This window comes from Molossus molossus, unplaced genomic scaffold, assembly GCF_014108415.1.
Source record: "Molossus molossus isolate mMolMol1 unplaced genomic scaffold, mMolMol1.p scaffold_m16_p_8, whole genome shotgun sequence".
NCBI classification, from domain to species: domain Eukaryota; kingdom Metazoa; phylum Chordata; class Mammalia; order Chiroptera; family Molossidae; genus Molossus; species Molossus molossus.
Window position 1 is genome coordinate 88,495,945 of NW_023425402.1, and position 17,823 is coordinate 88,513,767.

The 17,823-nt window shown below is 42.2% G+C and overlaps 1 protein-coding gene across 2 annotated transcripts in view; it reads right to left on the minus strand.

Annotated features, from left to right (window-relative positions):
* MAP7 (microtubule associated protein 7) overlaps positions 1–17,823 on the minus strand; it is a 174,689-nt gene that overhangs the window by 133,986 nt on the left and 22,880 nt on the right. The gene's annotated exons all lie outside the window — the stretch shown is intronic.

Below are 17,823 nucleotides of genomic sequence, written 5' to 3' on the forward strand. Positions count from 1 at the left end.
CCTAGTTCCAAAGCCCAAGTGATTCCAGCAGATCATTGTTAGAGAGGATTAAATGAAAAAAAATTAGAGCATGTAGCCCCAATCCTGGCACATGGAAGATGCCGTGTCCCCCTTTTTTCCCCTTCTCATGGGGATTGGCTGGCGTGATTCACTCTCCACTGGTACCAACGGTTTCCCTTCCTAGCGGCTTCCCTTCCTTCATGCCCTGTACTAAGTACTTGGCAGAAGGACCCAGCTAGGTAACAGAGCAAAATAGATTATAATTTTTTCTCCTATAGCCTTTCTCCTCCTTTTAATTCACTGAGATTATACAGAGTTAAAGATTTTATCCTTTTCTTAGGTCACATGACCTTTTGAGACTCTAATGAAAGCCACAGACTTTCTCAGAAAAAATGCATGAGGACATACATACACACTTTGTATTTAAATGTAAAATTTTAGGGGATCCCCCTTAAGATACTCGACTACAAAGAAATAATTCTATATTTAGTCTCTTATATTCTAAAGTTAAGTCTATCTGCCTTTTAGAGGAACACCAAAGAACTGCAGATTCACCGGCAGCTTGTCGGGGGAATGGACAGACTAACCAGGGCCCGTATGTGGGTCAACGGATGCAACTGGGGCCCGGGGACCTGCCTGCTGCAGGGACAGGGAGATGGGAAGGAGAAACAGTTATGGGATTTATGTACTTTCTTTCCTGCTGATTTTGGTCAAGATAGTACATCCACTGGTTCTAGAATGAAATGAAACCCAGAAGGCTCTGTGGTCTCAGGGTGCTCATGAGCATCTGCCTCTATATGAGAGTGCTTGTCTGTGCAGAGGAAATGGATTGAGAAGAGTTGAAGGTTGGAGAAAGAAGAAAGGTAGAGTCCCAGACCCCAGTTAAGAGGGAACAGATTGGTGATGGAGGAGATGCAAAATTGTGTGAGCAGAGATGCCACAGACCACCTGGTCACTTGGCTTGGGTGACTATACCTACAAGGTATACATATATCAAGAATAAATGCCTTTGAAATCCAGAGTTTTATATACAACTACCTGTGTATGAGTGTATATTGCATCTCTATATATGAAAGTACTAGAATGTGACCTCTACTTTAGATCAAAGAACCTCGTTTATTACATATGTTAATGAAAATGCATTCAAATAAAGATGACACGTTTGAAATTATCTAGAAAATCATCTAGAATATCATATAGTAATATTTTAATCAGCTTAAGAAAGGCTTATTTTGCAACTTCTGGCAAATGTATATATTAATCCTTTCAGTCATTTATTTGCATAGCCCAGGTGAAGAACCCTGATAAAGTGGCTGTAATGGTGTAGGAGGAATTTCTGAATTATGTATTTCCAGGTGCAAAATATAAAATACAAACCTGGCATTTAGTACATGCTTTAAAACAATGTGCACATGGGTACACTCATAAATATATTTGGAGGAAAATAGAATATGCATTGCATGCAAGCCAGACATACCTTCCCACAGTACTCCACACACATCCCACCCCTGGACGCCTCCGAGGTCAGTGAGCTCCCGCAGCTGCGGCAGACTTACTGCAGTAGCGCCTGGGGGCCATGCCTCGTGTCCAGGCTCCTCCGCAATCTGACTTTGCCACTCCTCCCACCAAGAGCTGGGGTCTCTTTCTCTTCTCCTTGAATCTGCACTGGCCTGGTGACATGCTCTGACCATGTTCTGCACATGACAGAAGTGACCTTGTGTGACTTTCAAAGCCAGACCGGAGGAAGCCTTGCCGGTTCTGCTTTCGCTCTCCTGGATCGCGTCCCTGGGATCACATAGTAAGTCTAACGAGAGGCCACTGGGAGGAGAACCCAGGTACCCCAGGGGACAGTCACCATGAACTGTCGGGCAAGTGAGCGAGGCCATCATGGACCATCGTGACCAGCCAACACTCTAGCTCAGTGCAGCCCATGAGTGAGCCCAGGCCAAACAGGCAGAAGATTCACCAAGCTAGGCCACTGAATCATTAGAAATAGTAAATTGCTGTTGGTTTAAGCCATAAGTTTTGGAGTGGTATGTTACACAGCAATGGTTAACTGATGAAGTGATATTTAGTAGAATGTGAGCAGCGTGTTATGTTGAGAAGCGGTATTTCCTTTAGGTCTGATGTTTTCAGCCATTCAGCCCTTTCCCTTGGACATGAAATGTCAGCTTGACTGCCCGGTACACTAGGAGGTCCCAGAGACTTCCAGGTCTGGGAGGCAACCCTCCCGGCTGGTTAAATGTCATACCTCCTGGGAGCTCAGAAGTACACAGATGGCCTTTGACAGTCTTCCTGGACTTGCAATAAGCAGGTTGGAAACTAATTACCTTGTTTTTATTAATCTTTCTTAAACTTATATATAGCTCACTTTTATGTCAATGTTTAATATTAGAAGTGTTTTAGGACTTGATTTAAAAGTTAGGTGATGTTTTTATGACCAGAAATATGACATAGGGACTTAACTCTTGTTTATCACAATTAGCCTATGGCAACATTGGCTTCATTATACATCATTCCACTTAAACTTGCAGTTTCCAAGAACCCATCGGCAACGTTAAGGGAGGACTTGCTGTACTGACTACATAAGTCAAAGAACCATGGCCAGGATCTTGCCTGGAACTTAGGAGAAGGAAGTATGTGAGATGCAGCTGAAAGATACGTAACAGAAGTGATCCAAAGGAAAGGGAAAAAAACACTCCTGACATCTATAAAATAGGACAATGCTGCAAAATATCAAGAGTAATATTGAAGAGTGGACTCTAGAGTCACAGATGCAGATTCTGATTCCGACTCTAGCACTTCCTAGCTGTGTGATCCTGAGCAAGTTACTTAAACTCTCTGAGTCTCAATTTAGTCATCTGCAAAGAGAATTTTAATAGTTAACTCTAGTTATCATAGGATTACTGTGAAGATTAAAATAAAATTATCTATATAAAGCACCTGCTCAATAAATGTTGGCAATTACTAAACAACTATTCTGATAAAAGTTCCAAACTCCACAGGTTTCACTGGCATCCCAGGCTGGGAAAACTGTTGCACATAAGCTCCAAATTGTTTCTTCGAATGGAATTTTCCTCCTCAAGTCCTTCATTTCGGACATGCTGTTAATACTTGACGTGTTTTTCAGTTAATCCGAACGCGTAAGTGCCTTTGTACACGGAGGGAGGACCTGTTGAGCTGTTGCCTAGAGTTGCCTCAAGTTCAGTAAAAGGCCTTTCACTAATCTTGAATCACTTTGAAACTAACTCTAAATAAATTAAATTCTTTCCAGGTTTTACATTAATGTTAGAGATACTATAATCCTGTAAGAATAGGAGTGCTAAAGCAGCCAAGTGTTGCCCTGGTGGCCATACTACTGAGTTTCTAGCTGGCTCCCAGAGGGATCGGAATGGCAAGAAACAGACTTCTGATTAAACAGTCTCAAAACGTGGGTGTTCCAAAACCCGCTGCGATTTACCAGCAACCACATACTCCAACCTTAAACATTTTTCTAAGTTCTTGTTTTCAGAGGAGTATAAGCTCATCTTTTATAAACCATAATCCAAACATTCTTCTGGCACTGCCCGGGCACATAAGCTTAAGAATAATTGGGGGAGCCCTGGCCAGTTTGGCTCAGCGGTTAGAGCGTCGGCCTGCAGTCCCGAGAGACTCGGGTTCGGTTCCTGCTAAGGGCACGTACCTCGGTTGCAGTTTGTCCCCAGCCCTGGTCGGTTGTGCGGGTGGCAGCCACTTGATGTGTTCCTTTCACATCGATGTTTCTCTCTCTCTCTCTGCTCCTCTCTCTCCCTCCCACTCTACCTGAACAAAAAATGGAAAAATGTCCTCGGGTGAGGATAAAAAAAAAAAAATCTCACGAATTTAGTGCCAGAAGGAGCAGAACAGTGACCATCACTGTGAGGCTTTGGGCAATGGGCCCCTCAAAGTCAGCTTCCTCACTGTAAATCCTCAGGGATGGGAATTAAAGGAGCTGACTTCCCTTCCAGCTCCTACCCTAACAGAGTGAGTAGAAGAGTGAAAGGAGGCTTGGAGTCTGACAGGTGTCTGCTGGTCCACCACTCACTGGCTGTGTCATTTTGGCTGGTTATTTCATCCTGGAGCTTCAGTATCCTACTGTATAAAACAGAGCTAAATCTCTTCCTTAAGAGACTGTTGTGAGAATTAAATGAGAGAGAACCCGTGGAAACGTGCCCCTCAGGGCCCCTCACGTGGTAAATGCTCCTTCATGGTGGTTCTCATTTCTGTTACTAACCGAATACTATAAAGCTGGAAATAGAAACGTTTTCAGACCTTCCTTTCCATTCCTTTCTCTTTACTCTTACACATCATTTATTTTACCCCCGTTATTTATCTCAATCTTCTGTCCAGATGTCTTTTATTACATACACGTCAAAAAGTAATTTACAGAAGGATCAGACCACAGCATGGTTTACCTTTCATTGCACTTATTCTTCCAGAATACAGAAAATTAACAGGTCCATCATGGACACTTAAGTCCCCATCACAAGTTTCTCTTCTATACTCATTGGAACATCAAATGCAGAGGGGTCACAGTCCGTGCACGAGGCTGCAGAATACGGAAGACCCCTCCCATGAGTTCACAGGGCCAGAGGCAGCCGTGGCTCCATGGGCCAGGATCTCGTATTCACTGAGGTAGCATCTGCTTCCAGCTTCCACATTAAGAACTAGAAAAGGCTGAAATGCTTTTTTGTGCATTTTTCATCGGCAGCCATGTTAGATTTATAGACTTGTTATGTAGCAGGGGTCCAAGTGTGACTTTCAGAGAAATTCAGAAGCATCAGGTCTAGCCAAAGAATCTACCAGAAGCCATTAAAAAAAAACAAAAAAACTGAACTCATCCACTTGCAACAAACCAGCTCACAGCTTCGGTGCCATGTGGTGGCAAGTGAAGAATTTCCTGAACGGTGCTTTGCACATGTGCAGACACACAAACACTACGGAACTTCCTAAGGTGGTGCTGTGTGCGGCTGACACACACACCCCCCACACAAAATTATTCCCTGGTAATATAAATCCGATAAATTCCTTTTTTTGATGAGTCAGAATACCATATTAAATGCCCTTTACAAGTCCTACAGTAAAGAAATACATTTCTCAAACTGATCTGAATTAGAGTCCCCTTTTGTTGTCATCCTGCAGAAGGTAACCTGTGGAACACCAGTTTGGGAAACCCGACTTGACAGCGTACCTGGTGAAGCAGTGCATGGCACAAGACCAGCAGGGAAGGTTCCTTATGGATGGGGGTGGCACCAGTGCACGTAGCCTTGTTTGTGAGCACATCGGACACCCCCGGGGAAATGCCCCAGAATTTGGGAGGGATATTTTATAGGGGCTAGGGGCCCTGAGTCAGTAAGTCAGAGCAATGACCAAGGTAGTTTTAAATTGTAAGTGTAATAATAATTAGACTTAATTAATTTAATATGATTATGCTAAGTACAGCTCTCCTCCCAGGAAGTCAGATTGTACTCTTATAACTGATATAGGTAGAGACAATACTTTTTTTATTTTCCCAGCAAAGAAACTTTCTATTTCCAGGAAAATAAAGCAACCATACAATGTGTCGTGAAATGTGGTTGAGCTGAGGCCGTAACTGCAACCTCCAGACGAGCAGTCTGCAAGGCTAAGCTTCCTCTTGTCACTAAAATAGCCTCCACAACAATAAAGGAAAACCCACAGTCAGGTATAGCAAACTCCCTACCTTTCAATTATTCATGTTAATGCTTTGCACTGGTAGACTTTATACTTTACAAATGCTAAGCAGGTCCAAAGATTACATGAATAATGGAAAGCCACAGATAATGACCAAATCGGATTTTAAGCAATGTTTTCAACACATGCTCTCCCCAGAAATCTTCCCAAACACTGCCTCTCCCCTCCCCTCCACTTACATTCTTCATCCTAAAAGAAACCTTAGTATAATTTTTTATTTCAAGAAGGCCAACTTAACTTTTATATCCTTTGCTTTTTCTCTGGTAATCCAATAGTAGTGATGCTGAATGACCAAAGAGAAGAAGCAGTATGAAGAGAAAACCCGAAAGGTTCAGGCCCATAAACTAGATGCGCTGTTCAAGAAGGGGAATCTGGCTGGGCAGTGTGGCTCAGTGGATTGAGGGTCGTCCCATGGTCTGAGAGGTTAGTTTCCTGCGTGTCCTCCCATGGTCTTGCCTCCTTCCTTCCCTCCCTCCCTTTTCTCCTTCCCAGGGAGATACCATTCTCTCTTCCCCTCTGTTCCTGCACTTTTACTACATGTATAGACCTTTCAATAATATCATTTGTGTGTTTAGATTTATATAAATTATATCACATTAATGTATCAATTTACTACCTTGTACTTTTTTCCTCACTTACGTTTTGAGATACCTTTCCAAAGTGATCAATATAGTTTATTTGTTTTAACTGATACCTAGAATTCTGCAGTGTAGTTTACCATAGTTTAATTCTTTAATGTGACTTGACCACAGCTGAGTTACCACTCCCCAAATGAGGAACAGAGAAGTTGATTCGTGTTTTGTTTCACTGCTACAAATCATGCTGCAGTGACCATTTCTAGACTTCTTGGGCGTCTGTGCAGCTTTCTCTGTATTCCTAGAAGTGGTGTGTGTGCCTTCACAGGCCACATTGCTTCCCAAAGTACTTGACCAGCACAGACCCCCTTATTTTATGTGAGGGTCCACATTTCCCCATATCCTCACCCAGACCGGACTTAGTTAGGTTTTGCTTTTTGCCAGTTAGATTGGTATAAAATGGCACTTGGTTTTAATAAGCAAAATTGGATACTGGCTAAAGTAGATTTTTTAAGTGATGGGAACACCAGCGTTCTTCAGGAAGTTCTTCCCCTAGAGGAGGGCAGGGAAAGTACTGCATCAGCAGCCTGCATTCACGCTCAGTGTTCTCGCCAGGGGTGCTGGGTCACTGGGGGAAGAAACAGATGGTGCCCCTGCCGTGCAGAACCGAGGGAGGGCAGTTACCATCGCCACGGACATGGCACACAGGCGCCGGGGCTGGTTGCAGATTCCTTCTTTTTTAAAAAAATAGGTTTTTATTGATTTTTTAAAAAGAGAGGAAGGGAGAGAGAGAAACATATAATATTTTATTTATGTTTCCCATAAATATCATATATATTTAATACAAAGTATTTAAATATTTTTAAAAATGGTCTGGGTCCCGGATATATGGGTATTTATTATGTTAGCTCCCTGATTTTTATATTATTTCTTAAAATGATAATTTTCAAAATATTATAAATTATAACTCCCTTTTAAAAAACAAAATGTTAATTTTTTTTTTTTTATCCTCACCCGAGGACATTTTTCCATTTTTTGTTCAGATAGAGCGGGAGGGAGAGAGAGGAAGAGAGAGAGAGAAACATCGATGTGAAGGGACACATCGAGTGGCTGCCACCCACATGACCAACCAGGGCCGGGGACAAACTGCAACCGAGGTACATGCCCTTAGCGGGAACCGAACCCGGGTCTCTCTGTACTGCAGGCCGACGTTCCAACCGCTGAGCCAAACCGGCCAGGGCGGTTTTTTTTGTTTTTGTTTTTGTTTTTTTTTTATATGGGGATAAACGGTAGTCTAGTTTCATTCTTTTGCATGTGGCTTTCCAGTTTTCCCAGCACCATTTATTGAAGACGCTTCTTTTTTCTTTCTCTATTCTATTTGGCTCCTTTTTTGAAAATTATTTGCCCATATACATGTGAGTTTATTTCTGGGATCTCAATTCTGTTCCATTGGTCTGCGTGTCTGTTTTTCTAACAAAAGGGTGCATATATCTTTGCGAATAAACGTTTTCAAATTTTTTGGGTAGATGTACCCAAAACCTTTGAAAACGTTTATTCGCAAAGATACGTGCACCCCTATGTTTATTGTAGCACTATTCACAGTGGGTAACACACAGAAACAACAGAAGGATCCTTCAATCGATGATTGGATTGTGGTACAGCCCGGCCGGGTGGCTCAGTGGGTTAAGCATCGTCCCAGGGACTGCGAGGTCCCGGTTTCATGCCGGTCAGGGCACATGCCCTGGTTGTGGGCTCGATCCCCAGTAGGGGGCATGCCAGGAGGCAGTTGATGGATGTTTCTCTCTCATATCAATGTTTCTATCTTTCCCTCCCTCTTTCTAAAAAATCAATAAAAACGTATTTTAAAAAAGAAGACAAAGAAGAACACAACAATACATTACAGTTTCGAACACACTTCAATGTCTTCATTTTTGTGTGGCTGACAAAAGTGCTACTTGGCTCACCATGGTATTATGCAAGTAACTGTCAAGGATAATGAGTTTCAGTAAAAATATTTGTTCCAGCTATACAATCCCTAGGCATCTGAGATTCTCACGTTAATAAAAAGTCAAATATAGAAGAAACATAATCTGTATGTAATGGATCCTCATAGAACAAGTACAACTTTCTTTCTATTGGTTTCAAGTCTTCTAAAATTTAGAAGTCTTAGCAGAAATGCTGTTTTTTTAGAGCTCCTACAATAAAGCCATCAAAATAAGGAAACTTTCCAAATAACCCTCACTACATTTCCATGTTAGCTTGTTAGTGCCAGAACAGTTACAGTACGTCTCACGTGTGACCCCACCCCAGCCCCAACAACCCTGAGATAGGTGTTGCTACTAACCCCGGCTTATAGATGAAGCACGTAGACACAGAACTCTTTAAGGCCCTGCTGGGAGCATCCATTAAGAGGTGGTAAGACTGGCTCCAGCATCCGGGTTATTAATTTCTCCACCACACCGCCTCCAGCAGACCATGACGACACTGCTGAGAAGCAAGGGACCTTGATTCAACATTTACTTTGACATACAGTCCTCAATTTTAAATTTCAGAGATACTTCTAGCACATTAAAACCTGACTTGCTCATTTAACCAGTCAGAAAATTTGGTTTTCATGAGGGACTACACTAGCAAAGACCTGTCACCTCATATACATCCTGAAGCATTAGTGTGGTTCTAAGATCTTTTCTAAGTACCAGAAAAAGGAAATTGATTTTTTGCAATCTGTTAACGTATCAGAGATCAAGCATTCTGAATTCTGGCACCAATACACTCTGCCATCCTAACTGTCCCAAGCTATATATTGATCCAGTATATTTGCTGTGGCTTCACACAGGGATGTCAGCTTTTGTCAATCAACATCTTAGAAGAATGAACTGTGTCAGGGCCACAAGGGAGGAAACAGATAAAGCTAAATGCTATATAGCCTTGTCCAGGATAAACTATCAATCACAACCCAAGATGGCTTTCTTATTTATTTATTTTTCTGTTTTAACTTTCCCACTAAAACATCACAGTAAAGTGTTAAGATAAAATGTTAAGTGTTAAACTAGAGGAAAATGGAGATAGCCACATATCAACAACAAAAAAAAAAAGAAAAGAAAAAAAATTCCTCCTATTACCTAGAGTCACTGAAGAGTCTTTAATCTCAGAGAACCAAATCTAGGATGATGAGAATAACTGAGTAAGTCTCCACCGTATGATTATGACAGCACTGTTAGAAGGCTGCTTCCTAACACATCACCTAAAAGTAGTATGGCCTCATTCTTTAACCTTATTCTCTCCAAGTAATAAGATATAGACCACTAATCACATTAACTCACCCATGAAACATCCATTGCAGTAATGGTCCACAAGAAATGATCAAGACGTCCAATGCAGCCTGGAACATTCAGTTTGCTTTTCTCTTATACCTATAATGCTTCACCCAAAATCATGTCACTGCCCACATAACTGAAACCATCCTTTGACACTTGGGATTTAGTTAAATCCAATGTTGGTGGCCGATGGTCACTTAAAATCTTACCCTCTTCTGCCCTGGCCAGTGGCAGAGCATCGGCCTGCGGACCAGAGAGTCCCAAGTTCGGTTCCCACTAAGGGCACGTACCTTGGTTGCAGATTGTCCTCGGCCCCAATTGGGGTTGTGTGGGTGGCAACCAGTCGATGTGTCTCTCTCACATCGATGTTTCTCTTTCTCTTCCCCCCTCTCTCCCTCCTGCTCTATCTGAAGATAAATGCAAAAAATGTCCTTGGGTGAGGATAAAGAAATATACATTAAAAAAAATCTTACCCTCCTCTTCCTTCTCCAAAATCACATAAAATAAAAACAGAAGTTCTCTTTTCTGTCATTGAGTTTTACTTAGAATAAAATAGGATATATGCCTTCCTATTTATTTTCTTCCTCTTTTCAAGCAAATAAATTATGACCTAGAAGCTAAAGTAATATATAGCTTCAATATTCATAGCAAAGTGGCAGAAAACAGAAGAGTGAGGCAGAGTGAATGAGACATGGGGTGAAAGCCAGCCGCGACGTGGCTTGAGTGAAACTACTGGCCAGCGGCGGCAGTGAGGGCTCGCCTGAGGGCCGGGGACAGGACAGCGGCACAGACACGAGCAGCTCACAGTCACACTCACAGCCCCGAAGGAAGAAGAGGCCGTGCGGGAGCGGTGGGGGGAACTCAGAGCCTGCCACGAGGCCCAGGCATCATTCCAAGTGCATTGTTGAAGTGGTCTCCCAAGAGTTCCAGGCTTGAAAAAAGGGCAAGTGAGCTGGAAGGGTACTAATAACCGCGAGAACACAGGGGGTTCACCAGCCTCACGCAGAGGATGCAGGGTTTGGAAGGTGTGCGGCCATGGTGCAGGTAGGAGGGTGAGCTCACATATCTGGTAATACCTCACACATTGTCAACATGGGATGGACCCAAAAATCTGTGTTTGCTGCATCTGAAGTTTGTAGGTGCCTCTGGGGATTTATGAGTTCAAGATACTGTAGGTGGACTGCTAACAAGTCCCAACATAGACCTACACTGCTGGCTGGCTGGCTATATAGAGTTGAAGTGAAGGCCACGTGATGTCATTGTAAATGTCAATGTCATTGCACCTTGTAGCAGTGGAGTAAAGATGACTCTGAAGTCACTTGGATCGTGAGAAAATGTCAAGTTGATTGATGATCAGAAGCCTTGACCCAGGTGGCCAGTTTGGAGTTCCATTCCTAATGCATGCTAATGTTAATGTAGTAGTATTCTAAACAACTAGATGGGCAAGGGCGAGCTATAGGGTAGTGAACTCCACCAGGTAAGAATTAGGATTCACAACTGCAGTGTCAGAAGAATCGGAGTAACAAACATAAAAAGGAACGTGAATGTCAAAGGAAGTCTAAGGAAAACGCAGGGTGCTGAGGTTTCTAATCCTAAAGTCTCAGTTGCTACTTTGCATCTTTTCGCCTTGCTGACTGAAAGGTCTGCACCAGGAACTGTCTACTTACAAAGAACCTGTTTTTCTGGGCCTTGAAAAAAAGCTGATGCAGACATGGTATTATAAGAGAGTCATGAGAGGAAAGTTCTGAGGGTGGCTTAATGAGACGCACTGCAATGGCTGGGGAACCAGAGGGAACCTGACCAGGAATACGGCGGACCGCCCAGTTCACGGCAGCTCGGACCATGCTCCCAGATGTTTCCTGATCCACAGAGGAGTGGGCAGAGTGGGTGACACTCGTCAGAGTGCTGGGAGAGTTTAATTCAATGAGAATTTGTCTCTAGTACAAATTCCCACTGGCTTACAATTTATGCTTTATATTCATGGTAGTGAATTTCAGTTGTTCAAAAGGGAGGTACATGCTTATAATACTTCTCATGTGGCTGCAATGAGTATATACCACAGACTCAAAATGAACATTTCATAATGAGCTCTGGAAGTTCAAGCAAAGATAGTTGAAAGGGCGTCTGGAATGGTCTGGCCTGGAATTTGGTTGAAGTAAGTCACTGCAGAATCCCAGACATAAGATCCTAGCAGAAAACTGACATGTCATCTCGGTGTGAAGACCAGTAGGGAAAGGTCTTTAATATAAAAGTCATTGTCCCATCACCAGGTAAGATGATGAATATGGTGTCGCAAGGCCTTTCCCAGATTCAGACCAAAGTCCTGAACCCTGGAATGTTCTAAGGCCTGGGCAGCTGTGCTCCCTCACTTCCTCGGGCTGGCATTGCCAGTGTGTCATCTCGTGAGTCATGGAACAAACATTTAGGGAACCTCAGCTATGTACAAGGCCCTACATTAGGGGCTAGGGACACGGTGCAAATGAAGCCATCACACTGCCCTGTTAGAGCTTGGTCTAGACAGACATTACTCAACTACTCAACCAGACGCTTCATCTACAATTTGGTTGGAGCAAGAATGGACAAGTTCGTGATCCTGTGAGAGCCTAGCACATGAGACCTAGCCTGATCCAGGACAGTCTTAAGGAAGTGACACTTAAAGGGAAGGACAAGTAAAGGTGAGCAGCACAGTGGCCAGGGACGAGGCAAGGAAGTAGGCACCAGGCAGGGGAGGAGCCCGCCTCACACGCCCAGATGCACCTGCACACGTGACCCCTGACGTGCTTCTGCCAAAGCTGCACTGACCGGAGAAAGAAAAGAGACTACGGAGACAAACCAGAGAAAAAGCAGAAACAAAGAGTCCTGGTGCTAAAACTAGCACGAGAAGAGAAAAATGGGCCGCATAAAGCTGGCAGCCCCAAATGTGAGCGCCTGAACCTGAGTCACTGATGGGACCTGCCCATAAGCCTAGGTCATTTCCATCAAGCAAGTCACACACACACACACACACACAAACACACACACACACGGAAAAAAAACACCAAAAATACGAAACTTAAGGAAAAAAACATTCCTTTTGCTCGGTTTCCAAGACAGCAGAGGACCATGGCTGCTGTTCCCTAAGTCAGACCACACAGTCACCATTCATCCCAAGGAACGAGGGCCACACTCCCTTAATCGTATTAAAACAACAAGTGAGGTGATCTGACATAGTGTAATTCATTTCCTTCACTTCACATGACTAAATTACAGGGTACCGAGATGAGTATCTACCTGTCATCTAGTACACCTGACCCGCATGAGGAAATACAGGACAAGGGTCCAGTCACGTCTGCCTCCTGTGGGGAAGGGACTGCAAAGGCCTGAGACGAGAGGAGCCCTTCCTGGAAATTTCTATTCACAAGCAAGTGAAGGTAAAAGGTAGGAGCTCAGACCAGAGAAAGTATCTTTACAGAAAAGAGACTGATTAGGGGGCTGGAACAAAGAAAACATGTCGGCGAAGTTATAAGAAAATGCAGGACATCTGATTACAAATGACCATTTTTAAAACTGTCATTTAATAAGCCCCAATTATTGTGCATAGAGTGTGCTAAGTGCTTACATATTATCTCTAATCCTCATCACCACCTGTGAGCATGATTTTATTAATCTCATTTATAGCTGTGCACCTGAGGCTTGGAAAGGTTAGGTGACAGTACGTTACCTATTTCCACAGGCAGTGCCTTTTCTGTCACAGCAAACAGTCTTTCACCCCAACCTTAGTCTGAATTTCTAACAAACGTTGGCAAGCTTGGACTCAGGCTGCTCACTACTGGTCAACCTCGTTAAACTTTCCCATCATACAAATTGACCTCCTTGACAGTGGCAGGTCCTGAATTCCTATAGGTTGACAGTATAGGATCAGAGGCAACAATTTGTTTGCAAGGAAGAAACTTCTCTTAAAGTTGCATTTTTACTTAAATTTCATGCTACCTTGTTTGGGAAAGTTTTGAAAGGGGCCCGCAGAGATTCTAAGGCTCCAGCCCTCCTCCAAGTCGCCCCTTGACAAATGCGCTTGATTCTGGACCTCGAAAGTAATCCTATGAGGAGTACAGAGTGGCATCAGCCTCCATACTGCTGTTCCCAATGATGACTTTATGATCACAGGTTCCACCGAATATGCTGCTACTACTTCATTAGGTCTGCGCCTCTAATTTAAGGATGAATCTAGCCCCGACAGCCATATATATTCAAGATCAAAACTGTGAAAATAGTTTTCCTTGGTTGATACTTCCAAGCTCCCTTCTCATTTCACACTCCACACTGGACCTGGTAAATTCCTTGGACTCTAGACAGGCTCTGCTGTAATTCTCTCACTAACAAAATCATTGCTGGGAAGATAGCCTAAAAATAGAACTTGTATTATATAGTCAGCAAAAATATTCGATGGTGTTCTGTGAAGTACTTCAAACAGTATCTTGTGCCCACCTGTGATAGGCTCTGGCCTCTGCATCTGGAGCTGAGCTATAACGGGGTATGTCCTGTCTTTTGAAGTTGGCAAATCTAAAACATAAACCTAATACACAGAGGGTCTGACATAAACTGGGCTCTTTTTAAATGCCTAGACGATTTCAGAATTAAGATGGACTCTCTCAATGAAATGACCTTTGTTGCTGTAAAGGTATTAGATTCTTCTAAAGACAATATCAAGGTACCTGCAAAATCACTTGGAAAATCTTGGGTAACAATGAATTACATTTAAAGTTGCTCTTAGAGACATATGGAAATGGATACTCAATTTAACCTTCCAGAAAATAATGCCTAAGATTTATCAGCTGGGAGAGTCTCACCAAATACTTGTGTTTGGTTCTCATGGTTGGAATAGGCAGCTCGGTCAGCCCCATCGGCTACAGCTCTTAAAGCAGGCACACTTCTCAGCTTGCAGTTGTACACAGCAAGCAAATTCCACTGTGTACAGTACCACACTGTACAAAAAATTGGTTAATCATGTTCATCTTATACAGAGTGACACGTATGTATGGTAATTTCTATTTCTGTAACACAGAATGTGTGGGAGACAGTTCAACTCACTGAACAGATATTTATAGAGAATCCACAGAGTACAAGCCAGACATCAGGTATGATAATCTGTGTTCTTGACATCCATATTCTTATTATCTTTATATAAATGCTTTGAATAAAACATTACATATAGGGTCTCTTTAGCAAATACAAGTTGCACCAGTCAGTTTGACTTTAAGATTTCCTCCTCACAATAGAGAATCTTGGGTATTGTTGCTCTTCTAAACTCTACTTTTGCCTTGTTAGCTGTAAAATTTTATTGCTAAAACCTCTGGCCTAGTCCTGAAATGGCACGAATAAGGACGATGGGAACAGATGAGGGTCCAAGTCTTACAGGACAGAAGAGGACGAGAAACAAGGAAGTGTGTGGCAATGACTGCAGAGCGACATCCACACTTCTTGACATAACACTCCTCTTCAAAAAGAGAAAGACTCATGATTTACAAAGAGGACCCCTCAGTTGCTGGATCATACCCTATCCAGTAGGAACATAAATGGTAAATGGTAGATTATATTTCACTTGGAAACCTTCACTGGCGGAAACCCTACCTTGGCAGTGGACAAGCCAAGAGAAGAGAAGCCACTGCAGACGCTGTAACTGCACATTTTAACGAAGAGGGAGGGGTGGGGGGAAGGAGAACAGTTTCTCAGGACTATTGTGTCCTGATTTCAAGGAGAAATGTTATTCCTTTACAATCTAACCTGCAATTGGCTAGCAAAAGGGACAGAAGGCATTAACTTAGATAGTAATAAAGTAGTCAATTAATAACACCTTATAAACATATACTTTCATTTTTACACACACACAAAAAAGTGATGAATAGTATGATGGAAAACAACAGAACATAGTAGAATTCCTGATATACTATTAGATAAATGCAGTGTGGCAGAGAGTAATATGATTAATGAATCAGACACATCCGAACAAGTTACCTTGGAAGGACAAATATAATACTCTCAACATTCCTTAGAATTCCTGTTAGGAAGACCAAAAGAGCCTGTGAAGTATATCTGAATGTTAAGTTCACCTACAGTCAATAATGTTCCATGCACTCTACTAGCTACTTAGAGAGAGGAATAGTCCTGGCCCTTAAGAAGCGTACAGTTTACAGAAGGGCACAGATGTGTGCGTAGACAATTTCATTACATATCAGCACTTCCCTGATTTCCTGTACATTCTTGCTTTATTTGTACATACCTGTCTACCTCCACTAGACAGTTAAACACTTCTGTGAGCAGAAACCATGTCAATCATCTCTGCATCATGTTCATGGTGCCCAACAGAGTAATCTGCATTTAACAAATGTTGGTTTAGGGAGAAAATGTCTTACTACGTAATAATCACACTGTACTCAGCAAAATTCACCATAAGACAGTTTGTCTTGAAATATATCCCAGGGCATTGAGGCATCGCAGTGCCTGAACAGTCTCTCCTAAGCCGGGCCTGAGGCCAGCATCACTCTGAGGTCTGGATTCTGAGGCGTGAGAGCAATAGCATAAGCCTGACTCACTTTCAATTTCTATCTAAATGTCCTAGTCAAGAAAGCAAGGTATGTAAAACATTTACACCTCTGCTGATTACAGAGGACACAAACCTCTCCTTTAAGAACTGATCCAGTCCACCAGCTAACCAAACTACTGTCTCACCCCCCAGGGGATGTTAAAGTCATTACTGGAAGTCCAGGTGGTAATCAACATATTCATTCCTACTGACTTCATTATGATGGTTACCCAACAGTCAAGTACCTAGAAAAATGCTACTTGTCATTAGCCCAAGTAAACCTGCACAGAGCATTTAGCTTACTGGATTTAGGTAGCAAGCATCTTTAGTCCTAGTAATGACAAAACAAACATACTAACCATAAAAACATGGTTGGCTGATTAGACCATGGAGTGGGCAGGAAAGAAAACAAAATGTCTGATTGCTTAACAGTCACACATGAAAGATAACCTGTATATCATTTTGCTTTGATACTTTGGAAATCATAATTTAGAAAACAGAAGTATATTAAAAGTTGTAAAAGATGGTATAAGCAACTAGTGACTGGTAAAAAAAAATATTCAAAGCAGGCAATAACATTTAAGTAGGAAAAGAAAAATTAAATCGTCTCCAAAAAAAAAGAAGAAGGGAAAAAAATTGTCTGTAAATTCAGGTTACTGTGCTCCCTTGCAGGGAAGAGGGCACCTGTTCCATGACGCCCTTCCTAATAAGCACCTTCATTTCAGGACACTGCTGTATCTAGCCCCAGGAAGCATTAAGAATGAGCATAACAGAGAGGATGCAAATTCAGAAGGTCACAGCTCTGCAGACTAGAACTGCGTTGTCCAATACGGTAGCCACTCACCACATGTGACTATTTAAGTTTAAATCAACTAAAATTAATTAAAATTTAAAAATCACCTTTCCAGTTGTTGTAGCCATATTTCAAGCGCTCCTAGCCATATGTGCAGCTAGTGGTTTTCATATTGAACAGTACCTACAAAGAATATTTCCATCATTGATCTAGTGATGGACAGAGTTAGACTTGAAAGTGAACATTCCTTCTGCCAAGAGGCCAAATGATTTGCTATTCACAATTTAAAGCACTGCATTTTCATCAAGAGCACACTGTGGTTCAACTGTCTAATTCACATGCAAATAAAAGATTCAGCTAAGTCACCTTCCATCATAGCATCATTAGATTCCTGTGGTCATTTGGTCCTTGGATAGAAGCTATGTCTGATAGTAAGGCAAAAATCAACTACACTACTAAGATTTCTACTTATTAAAACTTCCCTGTAAACATTCTTTTTAAAATGTAGCAGAAGTATACTTTTGGATTTAAAGTAGTTTGAATTATATTGAATAAAAACAAACTAAGATTGTGTCAAGAGCCAGGGAAAAGAGAGCCAGTAGTCTTCAGACACTGGATTCTATTTAAACACGCATTCTATCATTGCTTAGATGGTTCCTTGCCACTTTGCCAGGCTACTGCTCTGTGCCACACAGAGGAAAATCTGATATCCGAGTGACAGAACAATTTGAATGCAGGCTAAAATTTAATCAGTACATATAAACAACAAAGCATAACCTACTAACTTAAGAGAAGAGCTAATACATGTTTTAGGAAGGGGCTGCAAGAATCAGGATACTGGGAAACTTA